This window comes from Halyomorpha halys, unplaced genomic scaffold (genome assembly GCF_000696795.3).
Source record: "Halyomorpha halys isolate HHAL.00 unplaced genomic scaffold, Hhal_1.1 Scaffold17.1, whole genome shotgun sequence".
Taxonomy (NCBI): Eukaryota; Metazoa; Arthropoda; class Insecta; order Hemiptera; family Pentatomidae; genus Halyomorpha; species Halyomorpha halys.
Window position 1 is genome coordinate 405,527 of NW_027112056.1, and position 14,403 is coordinate 419,929.

A 14,403-nucleotide genomic window follows, 5' to 3' on the forward strand; every position below is an offset into this window, starting at 1 on the left:
ATGTTTGAAGTACCAGCAATGGGTGGTTCCTTCCCAAGATTTTCAAGTGTATATGAAACATACTACATATTTACTTATTGTATTATTTTGTACAGTTGTAAATTACAATAAATAAATAATTAAAAAAAAAAAAAAAACTTTTGAATATTAAATAAAAGGATGAGAGTGCGCAGTAGCACCATGGTAAGGCACGATGCTACTAACTCTAACGACCCAGGTCCGACTCCAGCTGGGCAGAAAATTGTTTTTGTTACACTGTCAATCCTGAGGCTTCTCTAAATTGGGTACCCTTAATTAGGTAAAAATCTTGCGGTCGAGGGTGATTCTGACCAAAACATCTCCTTGCTCAACCGTTAGTCTAGTTGTTACTTGTACTATTGTACTTCCTTACAAAGTACTGAGCCACTGAACTTACATGGATTGTAGTGGTACATACAGAAATAAAAGGATGCTTTTAACTAACGTGTCGTATAAAGCCATAGTTGTTACTATGGTGATTATGTAGTACCGTTTTAACAAATGTTTATCATATACCATTTACTTTGCTCATATTTACGAATTTTAAAAATGTACTACTTGGCATGAGTGAAAAGAACGCACAAGCGTATGGCATGTCTTGGATTTGCGGCAATTGTCAAACGTATATATCCAGCATAATAATCTGGAGATCATCAATTTATTAAACTTTCCTCACTTGGTTAAAGGCAGTCCTGGGCGAATATCCCACAAACCTTAAAAAAGAAACTGTTTTATAAATATTTAACAAACGAAATATTTTTAACAATAGATTAGGCCTTGTTAATCATTACTATAAAAGGAAGACAATTAGTTCCTTCCTGTTGCCCGAAGGTTCTCTCGATTTTCATCTACGAATGTTATTTACAATTTACCGGGCAATTCATAAACGTGTAATCAAGCTTAATTGGGCAGAAAATAATTACAGGTAATAAAATTACATGAAATATATTTCTTAACCTGGTAAGATTATGTTCGCAAACCGGCTACTGGAGGTAGGTAGGTTTAAGTTGGGAAACTAAATTGCTTAAGATTGGCAACACCTACGCCGAGTTATCTGGACCCCTTTCAAGATTGTCTACTTCAATATCGCCTCAATCTAGGCGAGACCTTATTACTATAGTCAATAATTTCAATAAGCCACCACGATTTCATCAGTTAATTAATTTACTAAGTACGATGCGATATTTTCGATATATTTAAGGCATTGTAAAATAATTAATTTTTTATTTCCCCAAAAATAAGCAACAATTTTTTTTAATTTTAATTTTTAGTTATAATAAAAATTTTATGTATTATTTTAATCGGTGCGTTATTCTCAATAAATCTGAGAGACATTAGAAATTTTTTTGCCGAAAATATGATGATAAAATATTTTAATTGTTGGTCTATATAAAATTTGTATATATTATTTCAATCTATTATCGGTACGATATCCTTAATAAATTGAATAGGTGTAAAATATTTTAAATTATTGTTCGAAAAAAAATTTGCTTCTAATTAAATTTTTGATTTATTTAAAACTTGTATTTCTTATTTTTAATCAGTGCAATATTCTCAGTAAATTTAAAAGGCATTATAAAATGTTTTTATTCAAACATATTTATTCTGCTTTAATTTCGATTTATATAAAATATATAATAAATATTTTAATCGTAGAGATATTCTTAGTAAATTTAAAATTCATTAAAAATTATTTTGAATTTTTGCACAGAAAATAGGTAAAAATTGTTTTTTCTATTTAAATTATTGATCTATTTCTTCTTTTAATCAGCGCGATATTCTTAGTATATTTAAATGCATTACTTAATTTTGATGTATATTTTATTATATTTTTATTATATTTTATATTATTATTTTAATGGTAGCGATATTCTCAATAAATTTAAAAAGCATTGTAAGATATTTTTTATTTCGTCAAAAATATTTTTTATTTTAGTTTTTTTTTTTAAATATAAAAATTGTATCAATTATTTTAATCGCAACGATATTCTTAGTAAATTTAAAAGGCATTATCAAATATTTTTAATTTTTTTCCCTCCAAAATATGTTCGTAAAGTATTTTTTCTACTTTAATTTTTGTTTGTATAAAAGTTGTTTGAATTATATAATTCGTTAAGAGTCTCAGTAACTAATGTCATTAAAAATTTTTTTTCGTCAAAAATATTTGTTTATTTTAATATAAAAATTGTATCATTTATTTTAATCGTAGAGATAGTTTTAGTAAATTTAAAAGACATGATCAAATATAATTAATCGTGTTGAATCGTGCACGAGTGTTTGAATTTTTAAAAGCACATCGCCTTCTTTATAAATTATAACTCCTCTTCGATTTTTATGTGTTTTTATTTATTTTTTTTTATTTTATTTTTTTAATTATTTCTATATTTTTTTTTTATATTTTTGTATTATTTATTTATTTAATTATTTTATTTTATTCTATGTTTTATTTTTTTTTTTTTTTACTTTTATCATCCCATAGGCGTTGATGACCAGAGGGTTTTACGCCTTTAAGCAAAAAATCAACAACAACAACAACAAATATAATTAATTTGTATTTTGTCAAAATTTGTCAAGTATTTTTTCTACTTTAATTTATGTTTGTATAAAAGTTGTTTGATGATCTCAGTAAGTAAATTACATTACAAAATATTTTTAATTTTTTCGTCAAAAATAAATTTAAAATTTTTTAATTTTAATTTCAATTTTCAATATTTCAATCTGAAGATAGGTGTGAATCAATAAAAAATTTTTACGTTATTTTAATCGATGCGATATTCTCAATCAATTTAAAAGGCATCATTAAATGTTATTATTGTTGCGTTGAAAATAATAAAAAAAATTTTTTTTTTTTCCTTTTTAGTTTATATACAAATTACACTAATTATTTTGATTGGTATGATATTGTTAGCATATTCAAAAGGCATTATAAAATATTTTTAATTTTCGGGCCGAAAATATTTAAAACCAATCTATTTTTATGTTTAGTTATTAATTTCAGTAATTTTATAAGGTGTTTTAAAATATATATTATTTTATTTTAACACCTCAAGTACGTATTTTCAACATTTCTTTAATAATTTTTTTATTTCATGTATTGTTTTCTATATTATTGTCTAATTTGATGTATTATTATTGCATTGATATTATTAGAACTGATTCATTATGACGTCGCCAAAACGATATTCAAATCGACCTACATAGAGTTTTCCTTAAAATGGCTTAAATTTTCATTTGAAAACGACATAAATTAACCTAGAATTTATTACGCAATCGACATCAAAGAATGCACTTTCACGAATTTGACTAGTAGGGCGCTTTCTCCGTCAGAAAAAAAAAAATATTCAAATTACTATTATATTACAATATTATTAATTTAATAATAATACAAAATCATTAACCATCTTAATGCATTATTTATTATTCTCGTAAGCTTCCTACAAAACGTGCAAAACGTTTTGTGTTGATATCTAAGGATTTTTTTTTTTTATGCCGGTTTCCTCATTTGTACATATGATTTAAAGATTCACATTTGGACTGTACATGTATAAATTAGATAAATAAATTAAATAAAAGTAAAAATAACAACCGAACAGTACACAGTAATAACAGAAATTCATTAAAATCCAAGATAATGAGGTGTTTACAAAATAGTGTGTTAATCGAAATTGCAATAAATAAAAGGTTATTAAAAGAGTGATAATAACAACAAGTGAACTTATTAATAGGAATCTTAATCGATTCCTTCGATAAATTCATAATAATAAAATCGATTCAAAGGTTTTTTTAAAAAATAATACACATAAATTCCACATTCTTTATGCTGTGAGAGTGCGATAGGTAGTCTATCTAAAAGTTGTTATCCTTTATTTTAAGGATTTGTATACATTTTTTTTCTCTTTAAATGACGAAAAATACTTTTATGGATTGGACACAGGGAGCTACGCATATCTAAGAGAACCATGAAGACGGAATAGTTCTCCGAAACGTTGAGAAAAATAAAAAAAATGCGGAGTTAATGTTAATAATTTATTTTTTTAATTCCATGCTAAGTATGAAGTCACTAAAGATTTATGTTATAAACTTTTAGCCTTACCGGTGTAGAAGTAAAGTTTTATATAAACTGTTTCAAGTGTATATAAATAGGATTATCTTATAAATTCACTGATTAACAAATCTGATTCCTTATTTATGGTCCGAGTAATTTTTTATTGTGTCTTAAACTGAAGTTCCGAAAACAAAAACAACAAAAAATACTATTACTAAATTCAAATAAATTTTAAGATAAATTACTACGTTTTAGAAATAATGTTATCTTCTAGACATTGGAATGTACCATTCTCAAAACAGTAAACAAAAGAATAACACATTAAATGATGATTTAAGACTGTATACCATGGGATCACTAAGCCAGATGTTGAACAGACTTCACTCTCACTAGCACAAATATAAACAACACTAATACACACAACAACAATTCGAGATTGACAATTGTTGAATACTAAACCATTAGGCTAGCCGGGAGATGTGATGGCATTGGGGGAGAAGGTAGTGCCAACCTAACGCTGCTTAATTCCCTCTTATATCCCCGCCTCCTTCTCTTCTGAGTAATCAAATAGTTTATTTATGTTTTTTAATAATAATTCTATTATATATTAACCTTTATTATCAATAGAGAAATTTCAAAATGGATGTGAAATAAAATCCTTAAGTTATTCATGACAATTTCATTTAACGACTTCATTGAAAAGAATAAATAAATCCCACTTGTAACTGAATCAACTACTGATAAGGAAAATATCAATGGAACGACAAATCAATTCAAGTGATTCATATAATTAGAGAAAAAAAATGGTATTACATTAAGCATTATTAATTAATAAAATTATTAATAATCGCAGTTTTCATGTTTAAAATAAATATTAATGAATGAATAAAAACAGGAAAAGTTTCAGTTACATTAAGCTTTGAAGAAGAAGAAGACAGGCCCATTGAAAAGAAAAAAAAGTGAGAACATATGATGTAATTTACAACTGTACAAAATAATAAATACAATAAATAAATTTGATAAATGTTTCAAACACTTGAAAAACTTTGGAAGGAACCATTGGTGGTATTTCAAGCATTAATTTAAATTAGAAGGTCCCGTGGCCATCTTTTTTTCAGACGCCTCGAAGGATTATCAGGGATTGTTAAGGATGAGAGATTAAGAACTAATGGGTTAGGATAGGTAAGGAGGAGGAATGAAAAGACGCATATCTGTTCTCGGCCAAATAGGCAACGAATGGGATGTTAAAGTCTTTGTGGATGAGTTTATTTGTAACCTAATAAGGAGCATCAAGGATTTTACGTAGGATTTTGGATTGTAAGGATTGGATGCGGGAAGAATTTGATGGTTTGGTGGAGCCCCAGAGCTCAATTCCATATGTCCAAATTGGTCTAATTTTTTGTAGTGAATGGGAAGTTTAGAGCGTTTGTCAAGTAAGTGTTGTAGCAATCGTAATCTACGAGCAGTTTCTTGTCGTTTCAGTCTCGTGTGTGGATTCCAAGTAACTCTCTTCATTAATTATTAAAATTTTAATTTTAGATTAAACTACACTATCAACTATTAGATAAACAAACTATTTATAATCTTCCACACACTCAGGCCAGGTATGGATGAGTTTATTTGTAACGTAATAAGGAGCACCAAGGATTTTACGTAGGATTGTAAGGATTTTGATGGTCTGGTATGTCCAAATTGGTCTGATTGTCATAGTATATAATAATTTTTGTCGTGAATGGGAAGTTTAGAACGTTTGTCAAATAAGTGTGTAGCAATCGGAATTTACGAGCAGTTTCTTTGTCGTTTCTGTCTTAAAAAAAAAAAAAAAATCTACAAATATATGTTTGAGGAGATGGCTGGAGTACGATCAGTTAAACTTATTTTATTTTTACGGACGTTTCGACCTGAATTTCAGGGCTTCTTCAGAGCAGAAAACAAAACGAGATAACCTCAATTCAGAGAAAAATCATTTTATTATTTTGTAGAAAGATAGTCCGGGTGGCGGTCAATAAAGATATCAAAATAATAAAAGAAAACTATTTATTGTTAATCAATGTTTCGCCCCAGTTTGCGAGCCTTTGTCGTAATCAAAGAACAAGATATCAACTTTTTAGAATTAACATTAAAATAAAAACATTATAAAATAATTTTTATGTTTATAAAGTATATAGAAAGAAATAATAAGATCACATTATTTTTATATAATTTATAAACAACACATAAAATGTTTTATATGGTTTATAAACATTTTTTTTTTTAATATCTTTATTGAAATTTACAACTGTATATTACATAATACATTTAGTAAATATGATCTTAGTTAAAATGCGTTACAGTGTGTAGAGCATCTACCCACTGATAGCACTCTAATGATATTTTACATTAGCTGGTCTCGTGGCCATCTTCTTTTCAGGCGCCCCAGAGGATTGTCAGGAATGGAAGAGGATGCAAGGTTAGAAACTAGGGGGTTTGATTGGTTAGGGAGTTTATAATGGTAGGAGTGATATCTGGTTCGGGCTAGATCGGTTACATAGAGAACATTAAGGTCTTTATGTACGATTTTATTTGTGACAAAGTAAGGAGCATTGCGGATTTTACGAAGGATTTTGGATTGTGAGGATTGAAAACGAGAGAAATTCGAAGGTTTAGTGGAGCCCCAAAGCTCAACTCCATATGTCCAGATTGGCCTTATTACAGTCATGCAGATCAGTCTTTTGTAATGGATTGGAAGTTTAGACCGTTTGTCTAGTAAGTGCTGTAATAGTCGAAATCGATATGCAGTTGGTTTATAAACATAAAAAGTGTTCTGAAATCTTTTTTTTAAATGTTCTATTAATTCTCAAATGTTTGTATCTTGTTCTTTCATTTAGCCCTGATGAAGCCCGACAAAGTGGGTCAAAACGTTGGTTAACAATAAATAGTTTTCTTTTACTATTTTGATACCTTTATAGGACTATGTTCTTCCAACATTTTATTATTTGTTTTGTATTATTCTAACCTGTACAATATTATATTTTATCTTCTATTAGTATTAACTACTATCAAATTATTTATTTATTTATTGCTATGTACATTTTCAAGTTTGTTTGTTATTATTTTATTTTATTTCACTCTGAATTAAGGTTGTTATCTCATTTTGTTTTCAGCCCAGATGAAGGCTTGAAATCAGGTCGAAACTTCGGTACAAATAGAATAACTTAAAACTTATTTGTGTATCGGTGTGAGCGCACCCCCAACCAACTTATATGATTTCGATATTTTAATAAATACTATACGAAACAAAACTGCAAGAGTCGGTAGAAAATTGTTTTAATTATATGATGTAATTTATTGTTTTTTATACAGCATAAGTATTTTTGCGAACAGAAATTGGATTAATTAGGAAAATGTTTTTTAAAAATGAAAAAAAAAATTATAGTTAGAATAAAATATTTAATTTTAGTACATAAAAATAAAAAACATTAATTATAAAATTATTAGTATGGTTTCTCAATTATAAAAAAAAATAAATCTAATACATATATCATACGTGAAACTGGTAGGATCATTTTATATTTGTTGGATTTTCTTATCAGTTAAGCCGAAGATTCGGGTACGAAGGTAAATGAAGATATAGACTAAATACAGGGAAAAGATTTGTTATCTTCAAGAGACAGCGAGTGGAACCATAAATTTGATTTAAATAAGTTTAAATATTTTTTTTTTTCAAAAAGTTAAAAGATTACTACTATATGATCTATTATATAATATAAAATAATTTTTAAAAATAAATAAATTAGATTACTTTCGTTTTTAGCTATGTTGCCATTGAAATTACATTAACCCAATACGGGTAATTCAGAAAAGAAAAGAGACAAGGTAACAATGAACATTTTTTCCGCTATTTTTTTTTATTATAGGGTTCTATAAGAAAATGTAGGTAACAATGAACTAGGAAGTAAAGAAGAATGGAAGTAAAGAAGTACACACTGGAGTATACAATAACCTAAACAATATATATATATATATATATATGACTGTACAACTTTGATTCATATGGGCTGTTCAAAGCGATAGATTAAATAGACAGATGGATGTGCTTTGAACAGCCCTGCAAGTTGGGGCGAAACGTCGGACATTTAATAGTTAAGAACTAATTGTTTTTTTTGTCATTTTTTACATTCACCGCAATCCTGACCATCTTTTTATATTTAATTTTATAAACTGTTTTTAAAAGTAAAACAGCTGAATTTATGATATTTTCATATAATTTTATCTTATTGAATTTATTTTTTTTTATGTATATTCTAGTGCAATATTCGAAACGTTGTGGGTTCGATTACCACCTTGGGCAGTTAAGATTAATTTTTCGGCGGTCCCGAGGAATGAATCTTATATAAGATATAAACCACCTTGGTTAGTGCAGCGTAGCCGCACCAGGTAGCCGCCAGGGGTTGGCAAAAAGGACCACCAGGCCCACTTGCCAAACTTTCCTCCCCCCCCCACACCAAATACCAGTACCAGTAGTACAATATTTAATTCTTACCGTATTTATTTTATTTTTATTATTTATGTGCTTATGGCTGTTATTTCAATTAATCAGTTTTTTTTCCTTGTGTTTAATTGTATCATTTTATTTATTCTAGATAATCTTTGTTTCATTTTTGGTTAAACGTTTATCTGTATTCGATTGCACATGTATCATTTTATCTTTATCATAATTTTTTTTAGTTATGTACTCACAAATTTATGTTTGTATTTATATTTATTTATTTTTTTCCTAATTTATATTTGAGAATTATTTTTTATATAGTACAAATAATAAGTGTATGCACTATTTCTCGTTTTAAGAACATTTGATTGTAGTAGGAATAATGAAAAAATATCTAAAAGAAGAAAAATAAAATACTAAACAAAGATCAAATTCTCTTTAAATAAGAAATACTCTATAAACTAACTATTAGTAATATATAAAAAATAATTCTCAAATATAAACTAAGAATAAAATAAAATAAATATAAGTCAACTTCATTTTATATACAATTTTAATTAACTTCTAAAAGTGTATTATATTCACTTTTAATAGGAATATCATTATGTATATTTGTTACAAATTAATTATTCACAGAAATAACTAAACGACAAACGAATTATTTTAGAACTATTCCCAACTAGTAATCCTAAGATACAAACTCATGTAAAAATATATATATATATATATAAATAAAGGAAATGAACAATAATAATATTCAGGAAAATATGATACAACTTTCCTTTGTAGATAAAAATTATCAATGTTTATTTTTAAATTAATCGTCTTAGGAAAAAATACATACTAATTAACTCAAAGTTTAATAAGTAATAAAATTAACGCAAATCAAAAATCCTCATGTTATAAGATCTTTTTCGTAGAAATGCTCTAGTAGGTTTTAAGAAATATAAAATTTGACAAATATGTATTACTTCTAACACATACATTGTCATGTGTTTAATAAATTAAAAAAATTTTTGACTTTGACTCTATTTGCAACATGTTCATATTTTCTATATAAATGAACGAGAAATAAATATATTAAAAAATATATATACAATAAGAGTAAGATTAAACAAAGAAAGAAATAAAGTCATCCTTAAGGATCTCGAAGTTACATATGTCGCGGATTTGGCCAGGACCAGATAGCATTGTATGATAATAAATGCCTGATAATTCTCTTAGGTATCTGAAAAGAAGATGGCCTCGAGATCTTCTACTCTAAAAACGTTATCGGAGCTCTATCAATGGGTAGATTCTCCAAAAGACTGTCTCAAATAACATTTACTTATTGTATATATTTTTAATATATATATATAATATGACTTGACTAATATGACTAATATATAATATGACAGTTATAAATATCAATAAGATAAAAGAGTATATAAAAATTAAAAAAAGGCATAACTATGTAATCATTGCTTATCGTTAGAGCCGGATGCACCAATCTCCTATAAAACTAAGATTTGTATATATTTAACTACATTTAGATTCACCAATCTATTCCAATATTATAATAGTACAGATAATTTGTAACTACTTTTTTATTTTGTTTTCTTAATGTATTTGGTCAGTTAGTTTTTTAATTTGTTTTTTCTGTATTTAAAATTATTTACTATCCTTTATACAGTTTTTACTGCTGACATCCCAACCCATCCTAACACTATCCTCACCACGTATGCCGATGACACATGTCTATTGTCAGTGAACAATGATCCTTACATTGTATCCCAAACCCTCCAATCCCACATCACCACCCTTGAAGAATGGTGCCAAAATTGAAGGATTAAAATAAATTCCAATAAATCCCACCAAATCACATTTACCCTTCGTCTTGCCCCACAGTATTTTTAATAATACCCCACTTATTCCTGTTGAACAGATCCGTTACTTAGGACTAAATCTGGACAAAGGACTGACATGGAATCCTCATACCAGACTAAAAAGACAAGAAACTGCTAGTCGATTTCGACTATTACAACATTTACTAGACAAACGGTCTAAATTGCCAATCCATTACAAAAGACTGATCTACATGACTGTTATAAGGGCTATCTGGACATACGAAGTTGAACTATGGGGCTCCACTAAACTATCTAATTCCTCTCGAATCCAATCCTTACAGTCCAAAATCCTTAATCATCCATCAGGACCTCAATACCCCATATGTTGCCGATTTGGCCAGAACCAGATACCAATCCTTCCATGATAAACTTCCCAACCACCCAAACCAACTCATTTCTAACCTGGCTTCTCCTTCACTACCTACTAATCCTCCTAGACGTCTGAAAAGAAGATGGCCTCGAGATCTTCTCCTTTAGAAATGTTTTTGGAGTTCAATCAATGGGTACATTCTCCACATGTTTGTTTCATATCATAATATCACTTACAGCAAATTTACTTGATGTATATATATGTATATAGTTGTAAATAACAATAAATAAATTATTAAAAAAAAGATTTATATTAAATTTTAATATTTGTTTTAATAAAGTGCGGCCACATTGTTTTTAGCCAATATATGTTATTGTAATATTACCATTGTTCTAAAAGTACCTAGTCCAGGAATAATAAAATATTTTTCATTATATTTGTTTAAGATTCTAAGAGAAAAAAACTTCGGGCACTTACCGACCTGTTCGTTTCAGGTCTAAAGTTTAGTTAAGTAGGTTATAAACATTACCTGAACCTGAAATAACTGTAAGTAGATCGAGCTAGTGTTCTCGAAAATTAAAAATAAAACATTGGTCGACTTTCATAATTATTAGGTTTTTCTGTTTTTATCAAAGTTTTCTGTTTTTTTTTCTTTCCAATGCTTACAACACAGTTAAGGTAAATAACATTTATCATATTATAGTAACCGTAAAGCAGTAACAATTTTAACCAGTGAATCAAAATGTATTAGAACAAATCATGAAATCATTTTTTTTTTTATATTCATTTCAAATTTCATTCACATGAACAAATCTTTTTTTTGTCAAATATCATAAAAACTACTACTCCTACAAAGATAAACATAATTAACTTTTTTGTAGTGCATGTAATTTAACTAGCTTTAATTTTGAGCGCTGGCAGACATCTGTACGTCACATAGTTCCTGAGATATAAATTTCTCAAAATAAATTAACTAACTACTAATCTTTCAGTAGATTTTTAAGAAATTTTGCTTTTTAAAAAGCTATATCTCGAGAACTATTGGACGTAAATAGCTCTTTTAGGGCTAATATTTCAGCAAATTTACTTTTCTTTAAATAATACTCTCTTAGATTTTCTAGAGTTGTTAGTAGTTTTTAAGATATAGAGCTCTGAATGCAAAATTAATGTTTTTTTTTTTAAAGGTTTTGAAACAGCGGCCATTTTTTATTCCCCCTACCTATACTTGGCAGACTCATCAGTTTTGACAAGTAATTATACATAGTTTTCATTAAATTAATCAAACATTGGGGTGAGATAACTGCCTTTTTTTCTTCTCGGCTCTTGTACTATACGGGCCAGTTACGCCATTACAGTTTAAACTACGATTAGTAAAATCTCGGTTAAACGTTATCCTTTAAATCTGCCGGTTAAACTAAATTTTAGAGCGTAGATTTGTTTAAGTCTGTAACCAATATTAGAAACCTTCCATGGCTCCAGTTGGATGTCATCTAGCGAAAGTGTGTATCGTATTATTCTGTTAGTTTTCAAATTCAATTAAATGGATTTGATCGAGATAAAATATTTGACAGACTACGAAGACTTCAAAGAATTATTTGATCAAGCAATAATGAAAAAAAAGAATCACTTTTTGAAGTGGTCGACTGAAGAATTTTTTCAGCTATTTCGACTGCTTAAAGTGTCAAAACTTAATAATTTGTAAATGACGTTCTCTTAGGTTTTCTTGTGTTGTTCCTAATTTTTAAGCTCCGAATGAAAAATTTTTTTTTTAACGCTTTGAAACAGCGGCCATTTTTTATTCCCCCTACCTATACTTGGCCGACTAATCAGTTTTGACTATTAATTATACATAGTTTTTATTAAAGTAATCAAAAATTGGGGTGAGACAAATGTCCTTTTTCTCCTCTTGGGCTCTTGTACTAGTATTCATTTATTGAATTGTGTAACTTGGAAATATTTTTTTCAAATGACGCAAAAGCTTAAGAAGTTCATAAGAATTATCCAATTCAAAGTTTAAATCTGCATAAATTATGCACTTTATGAATAATATGGAATTATTACATTGACAAATTACATTCTTAGTCTTTTATTCAATTATATAATTAGTAATGATTTAGCCTTATGATGTTTAAATTAAGAGTGACTTCAGCTTCAACTTAGATATTTATTTGAAAACTATAATATACGTGGAACAGTAGTAACTATATCAAAGATAACTCACAATATGCGCAGATAAGAAGCGCCCAGCAGAACTAAATAGACGAGGCCATAAATAGCTATCAGGATGCATCCCTAACCTTGGATGCAGGAGCATATCAACATTATGTAATATAACTAAAAAATACTAAAGTAGTATTAATAATATAGAAAATACTATTTTTTTTTTGTAAAAATAGTGGTAAATAAATACTATCAAACACTCACTGAATGAAGTTAGTTGGTAAATGGAGAAATAAAATAGTACAAGAGCCCAAGAGGAGAAAAAAGGAAGTTATTTCACACCAATTTTTGATTAATTTAATGAAAACTATGTATAATTAATATTTAAATTGACGAGTCAGTCAAGTACATATAGGGAGAACAAAAAATGGCGACTGTTTCAAAACGTTAAAAATAATTAATTTTTCATTCTGAGCTCTATATCTTTAAAACTACCAACAACAATAGAAAATCTAAGAGAACATCATCTAAAGTAGAGTAATTTTACTAAAAATAAGCCCTAATAGAGTTATTTACGTTCAATAAGTTATCGAGATATAGCTTTTTAAAAAGCTACATTTCGTAAAAATGTTGTATGGGACGTACTGAAAGATCAGTAGTTAGTGAATTTATTTTGGAAAATCTATATCTCAAACACCATTTGGTTAGTATATTAGCACTCAAATTAAAGCGAGTTTAATGGGATATAAAGTAGTCTATACTGTTTATCTTCGTAGGAGTTTTCATGATAATTGCTAAAATATATTTATAGTTGTTCGGACAAATTTTCATTTTCCAAATTTATATTTATTTGCGATTATCATAAAATCTACTACCCCTAATATAAGAAGAAGGTAAGTGTGATAAACTACTTTATAGTAAGTTAAATTTCCTTTATTTTGAGTATTGGCAGACGTAGGTGAGTGTTACGGGTCAAGAGATATTTGTTTTCAAAAATCGAACATTTTATACGAACAACTAGAAATTAACATATTGTGAGTTTATTTTGTCAAATATCATAAAAACTACTACTCCTACTAAGATAAACATTATTAACGATTTTATAGTAAATTTAACTAGCTTTAATTTGAGTGCTGACAGACATCTGTACGTCCAATGGTTTCTGAAATAAGGTTTTTCATAAATCAAACCTATTATCCGAACAACTATAAATCACTTTAGCAAATATCATAAAAACTACTATTCCTATGAAGGTAAAGCACATTAACTACTTTATAGTACAATTATATAGCTTTAATTTGAGTGCTAATAGAAATTTGTACGTTGAATGGTTATTGAGGTTGTAGATTTCTCAAACTAAATTAACCAACCACTAATCTTTCAATACATTTTTAAGAAATGTTGCTTTTTAAAAAGCTATATCTCGAGAACTATTGGACGTGAATAGCTCTTGTAGGGCTAATAGTTCAGCAAATGTACTCTTCTTTAAATAATTTTCTTTTAGATTTTCTAGCGT

General features: G+C 27.8%; 1 protein-coding gene across 12 annotated transcripts in view; it reads right to left on the reverse strand.

The window, feature by feature from the left end:
* The window catches only part of LOC106680323 (oxidation resistance protein 1), an 867,959-nt gene that overhangs the window by 358,149 nt on the left and 495,407 nt on the right, over positions 1-14,403 (reverse strand). The window contains exon 1 of one of the 12 annotated variants that reach the window (XM_067050002.1): positions 4,411-4,550. The exons of the other annotated variants lie outside the window; for them this stretch is intronic. The gene's annotated coding sequence lies outside the window, so the exon portion shown is untranslated. Of the gene's footprint in view, positions 1-4,410; positions 4,551-14,403 lie in introns of those variants that run through there. 12 annotated transcript variants of the gene reach the window in all.